General features: G+C 47.4%; 1 protein-coding gene across 1 annotated transcript in view; it reads left to right on the top strand.

Moving 5' to 3' along the window:
* The first annotated feature begins 370 nt into the window (after positions 1 to 370).
* Positions 371 to 6,000, top strand: part of PRR35 (proline rich 35) — a 62,853-nt gene continuing 57,223 nt past the window's right edge. Inside the window, exons 1-2 of the mRNA XM_065559798.1 lie at positions 371 to 498; positions 1,274 to 1,322. The gene's annotated coding sequence lies outside the window, so the exon portion shown is untranslated. The remainder of the gene's footprint in view (positions 499 to 1,273; positions 1,323 to 6,000) is intronic.

The raw sequence follows: 6,000 nt of genomic DNA, 5'->3' as shown, positions 1-6,000 counted from the left end.
TGTTTCATCGTGATGCTTTGCTCAGCCCTAAGGTAGTGTAGTCTAGTGGAATGAGCAAAAGATAGGGGATCATGGAGTGCCTGGGTTCTAACCCCAACTCACTCACTTGGCCTAGTTGTGTCACCATGCTGTGCCTCAGTTTCCCTATCTGAAACAAAGGGATAATGATGTTGGAGGAGTGTGCAGAATAGTTTGCAAAGAGCTTTAAGGAGATGAATTGGTAAGCACCATCTTTAACGCATATTAAGATCACCTGGATGGCTGTTGATGGGATAAAGTCATTTTCACGCCTAGATCACTGATTAAAACAAATTATCCAGGTCATCTGATGGCCGGATGGTGGCTGTGTGAAATTAATGAATGAGGATCATCTACTGGGAGGCACCATGATTGCAAAAACACCCCCCACAATTGCCCTCCCAGACCTCCTTTCTTGCTGCTAGTATGCTGGACAATGTGGGGACCAGTTGCCACTGCTTGGAGTGCTTCACTCTCCAGGTATCTCAGCCCAGTTCCTTCCATCAGCACTGGATGGGGGAGGGAACCAAAGTCAGAGGGGTTACACCAAGGCCAACTTTGTCCCATCATGACTTGCCAGCTGTTTTAAACAGGAACATAGGAACTGCCAGATGACAGTGGCCAGTTAGGTGACAATAGCCTGAAACTGACCAGTGCTGACTTCACTGGAAACGTGATCCCTGAAGCACAGAAGAAGCAGTGTGGGAATATGGTGGGTGTGTAGCGGGTGTGCATGGGGGCGAGGTGGATGGGTAAGGGTTCCATTTCGGGGAGACAATGTTTTTACTCCGGAAGACAGGGCTGATGATTTATATTTGAAAAGTGTCCATTAACCCTCCGCCCGCAATGCCTCACCTAATCTCCCAGTGAGACAGAACCCAGAGAAATTGGATCAAGGCAAACTTCTCTTTACATCTTCTGGGCCTTGAATGGAACATGAAAGGGGCTGCCGGGAGCCACAGATACAAAAGAAGAAAAATTGAAGTTTGGGTCAGCCAGGGATTTCTGTCTAGTGGGTTTTTGCTGAGAATTCTCTCTGCCTCTTTCATGATTATGAAGGATTCCTTTCCCCCCCTCCTCCCACTTTCCTTCTTTCCTATTTTGCCATACGGATAGCTGGGAGCTGCAAAGCATGTGACAGTATCTTCCATATAGGGGCAGGAGCAAAGCAAGGCCGAGTGATGGACGCCCTTAGGCCAGACTTGCAGACAATATATACCTACTGCACAATCTAAAACGCTTCCCACTTTCACAGAGAGAACATCAGGCAGAGCAGACAGAGAGAGAGAAGGTCCTGCTTTCAGGTAAGTCACTCATCCTTTTGCTTAACAAGGAGCTCCATCTGGATGGGAGTAGAAAGCTAGAGTCAGACTAACTTCTGGAAAAGGGCAGTGTGATGTGTATTGTTTTCAGCTCAGGACTTCCACAGAAATTTGGAATTTTGATCCTGTTCTATAAAGTGTGCAATATGTTTGTGGGCTGTGTGACTATGCAATAGAGTTATGCACATACAGTATACAAGCAAGTGTGTATGCAAATCTAAAACACAAAGCTTCAGAATTTCTTATTACAAGTACGTCCTAAAAATCCAAGCACATCCAACTGTCCTGGCTGTCATTTGTTTCCTGGGGTGTATTTTGGCCAGTTTCCTCTTGCTGCATGTTGCACAATCACTCCTTGGGCTGTTTGTTTTGTGATCTGACACCTGCTCTGGGAGGCTGGGGTTGGCTACACAGTAGCTAGTTACCCAAACCACATCCAGCAACTTCAAAATCATTTTCTTTAAATGTGAAACCTTCTGAGCTGTGCTGGATTCGGTCAAGAGTCCCATCCCAGTGAACTGGCTGAATGGTACTTGGAGGTACTGGAATTTTCATCACTGGCTGCTCTGAACAGTCCCTGTCTAAACCAAACTGGTGACTTGGTCCTTAGCTGTAGCTGTATGAAAGTGAAACACTGAAGCATCTGGTGTGTGTGTGTGTGTGTGCGTGTGTATAGAGGTTTATAAAGAACACCTGGTGGCTTTTCTATTATAACACATGTATTCACATAGGAAGGGAGAGAGTAGCTCATTTGCCCCGGTGAGTGAAGACAACTGTGAAAATCGTCTCTTGTGTAAGCTACCTACTGGGTGGAGAACATACTGCATTTTGCGTCTGTGTTGCTTTGCCAGGGTTTAGATTGCACTGGATGATGTTATGGGGAAACAGAAAGTGGTGGTGGTGCATGGGGACAGATGCTTTTGAAAACACTAATAAACTTCTAATAACGGGAGTGAGCTGTAAGGTCATTAATGAAATGAACAGATGTGGGCATGAAACTGTTAAACCAGAAAAACAAGCCCATGGGGAAATTCACATCTGACATTCATGGTTACAGGAGGGGTGTTACTATAGATGTAGGTTTAGCTATCTGTGTGTGTGTGAGAGAGAGAGAGAGAAGGGATAATAATAATGCTCATAAAGAGGATCTTAGACAAGTCACTTCTTTTCTGTGCCTCGGTTTCCCAATTTGTACAATGAGGGTAATGCTATTTCTGCAGCTTTGTAAAGCACTTTGAAGTCTATAGTATGCAAGGTATTGTTAATATTTATAAAGGGCCAAATTTTAATTTCCTTACTCATGTGGACTAGTACTTTCCTACAGGAACAGTCCCCTTGAAATCAATGGGGACACTGGTGGAGTAATTGCTGCTGACTTTGAGTAAGGATATCAGGATCTGTCCCTAAACAGTTAATGTAATGAAGTAATAAGAGGCTGTACTTCCATCAAGGGATTCAGGGGACATCATAAACTACTGCAGCAGAGCCTTAGTCGCCAGACCCCAGAGATGGAATTGCTTGGAATGGCATGGTTATCTATGGGCTATTGTTTAGAATAGTCACTCGGCAGTCACTGTTGTCTGACTGGGATGCCCTTTCAGTACTAATCAGTCAGTCTAATACCACATCAGTGCTAACAGAACTGGTATGCTGGTCTTTGGGAATGTACAGAAATTGTCCCTTTTGTAGGAGATAATTCTATATGTTATATGCCAGTCTATAGGTTCTGATGGCGCTGAGAATTGTGACATGCATGGGGGGTGACTTGTCATTGAATTCCCCTGGAGGCTCTCCCCATGTCCTTTCACAGCCATATCAGAGTTATGACCCCAGTGCACATTCCCATTTTCCTTTAGGTGTGGGATGGGAATGGGGTTAAATGGGGAGCCATCCCCCCCCCAATATACTGTGCCTGAGAAACTGTCCCTCAAAGACAGCTTCTCAGGGCTCGATGACAGGATCTCTGGAATCAGAGGGCTCTGTCTGTACCTGCAAACTATGGGGAGTTGGGTTTTTTGTTAACCTGAACCTTCCTGCTACGAAATTTCCTATGCACTGAGGGAAATTGACTGCAGGTGTAATGCCATTGCTGCTAAGGGATTTCACACACATTTGTTACTGAAAGTCTGATTCTCTGAATAGCTTAGTGTTATCAATATCAATCATTAGCACAAAGCTAGGGGAAAACAGATCAATTTCCTCTCCTCGTACCACCCACTTCCCATCCCATCAGGCAAGGATTACCCCCTAGCCCCAGGAGAGACAGGATATCTTGCAAACGCTCCCACAGCTTATGGCTAGCTTTTCAGGAATTTGCAAGGGGTCGGAAGGTGCAGAGACTTCCCAGGCAGAGCTTGCAGGACCACAGTAGAGAAAGCATCCTTTGACCTGGAAACTGAGCCTTTGACTTGGGATCATTAGGAGAGACAAAGAGAGGTCCCCATCGAGTTACTCAAGGATAAGCACAGGTAAAACATCTGGGTGAAACCCTGGCCCCGTTGAAATCAATGGAAGTTTTGCAACAGACTTTAGTGGGGCCAAGATTTCATCCAATCAGGGCAAGCCGTGCTGCCTGCGAGCTCTTCTCATTGCTCTCCCCATTGTGATTGAGAACCTGGAGTCTCGGCTTTAGCTCAAAACAGCCTCATGCCTTTAAATCAGACCGGGAGGGGAATTTTCATGGAAAGGGATTTTTTATGGAGTTAAATGATCTTTGAGATTTTCCCCCACTAAATGTAATGGAAGCAGATGATGCAGTTAAAGCCTTGTGCAAACCTCTCGTTATTTCCATTTCCCCAACAGAGACTCCTTTTGGAGACACCTTGATATTTTCCAGTCAAGATGTGATCACAGACTGGCTCCCCCTCCTCATATTGCTTTGTCACTTGCTGGGCCTTCCAGGGCATAGTGTCAGACCACCGAGGCTAGAGGTGAAAGAGCCTTAACAGGTCACCTTTTCTCTATGCCCAGGGAGCAGTGCTGGGTCATTCTTTACTGTGCTTGAATGGTCCAGTTTTCAATGGCTCCAGTGACAGGGCATCCACACACTCTCCTGTTCTGCAATCTGCTTGACCTCACCATGCAGACACCATAGCCTCATCATTTGCACCATTCCAGCCCATTCCTCCTTGTTAGATGGAAGCAGGTCATCAGGAACCTTGCAAATCCTGCCTTGTTTAACTCAAGAGCTCTCAATGGTTCCCTTGGAGCTGTTTACAGTCTGTTGCAGAGACCTCATTACTTCATTGGCTGAATTCCCAGGAGGCCCCCTGGCCTAGCATGGACCTAAGGACTCCAACCCGTTCTTGTCCCCTTGCTTGCACTCTCCTTTGCAACCACCCATCACTGAGGCTCTGCAGATCTGGCAGGAGTCTCCAGCCATTTCCCTTAGCTCACTCACTCCAGGACTTGCCCTTTTCAGAGGATGGAATCCCAGAATGCTCTTGTGCACTAGCTGATCTCAAGGGATCCAGGGAACCTGCAGGTTTTAAAAGCAACAGATGTGGTTCAGTCCAGGCTCTGAGGTAGGCTTGGCAGGATCTCAGTGAAGACAGGGAGAAGTGACAAAATTAGGGTGAACTGTGACCCTAGAGCAGGGGTATGTGTAGCACTGTGGTGACTCAACCCTCTCTTTCTTAAGACTTTTTCCTTTCCTGAGCTGGCTTTTCTCCTCTTCCCTATTCTTGGTCTGTCTCCTCCTTCCCGTTCCATCTCTCTCTCCAATCTCCAATTTCAGGTTAGACTGTGGACCTTGTTTGTTCTCTAAACACAGGTGAGCCCCCAGCCTTGTATCCTCAAGATATTGGTCCTGTTAAAATCACCACAACTAACCCCTCACCCCCAAACAAGGCTACTCCCTTCTGTATGTATCAGCCCCTCCACTTCAGTATGTGTGTGAATACAAAACTTAATATTGCATACAAAGAGTGACCAGCTTAGAGTGGGGGTTGAACCCACAACAGCTAGCTCTAAAAACAAACCAGGTGGTGAGAGCTACACAGGCACATTGCTTAGAGGTGGAATGGGTGCTAGCTGTCAGATGGAAACAAAGCTCCATGCTGAGTCACATAAATCCCATCCCTTGAGTTCCCTTGGGTTTTCATTAGCCATTAGCCCAAGAGGTGGCTGCCTGTAAAGCTCCCTCATTGACAGTTAAAGAACCACCACACGATTGGCACAGCTAGAGCAGATTATGCAAACTCCTGAAATGCCCTGCAAATGAGTGGTGGGAAATGCTATTGGCAGCTGTGCCAGAGTCTGTCTCCGTGGGGCCTCCTTGTGCCCACACAGGGCACTACTTGCCCATCCACATGGGGCCCAGGATTGTGGAGCCTCAGCCCTAGGCTAAGACACTCGCCAGTTCCATTCATTCCACTCATTACCTCCTGCTGGGCACATCTCAATGCTCCTACCCCATTCCCCTCAGTGCCCCCTGCTGGGCACATCTCAATGCTCCTACCCCATTCCCCTCAGTGCCCCCTGCTGGGAGGGGCTCAATGCTCCTACCCCATTCCCCTCACTGCCCCCTGCTGGGCCCGGCTCAATGCTCTTATGCCATTCCCCTCAGCGCCCCCTGCTGGGCACGGCTCAGTGCTCCTATGCCATTCTCCTCACTGCCCCCTGCTGGGCACGGCTCAGTGCTCCTACACCATTCCCCTCA

The sequence above is a fragment of the Chrysemys picta genome, chromosome 10 (genome assembly GCF_011386835.1).
Source record: "Chrysemys picta bellii isolate R12L10 chromosome 10, ASM1138683v2, whole genome shotgun sequence".
Lineage (NCBI taxonomy): Eukaryota > Metazoa > Chordata > Testudines > Emydidae > Chrysemys > Chrysemys picta.
The sequence above is the reverse complement of the archived record's forward strand: the minus strand, read 5'-3'. Positions and strand labels throughout refer to the sequence as shown.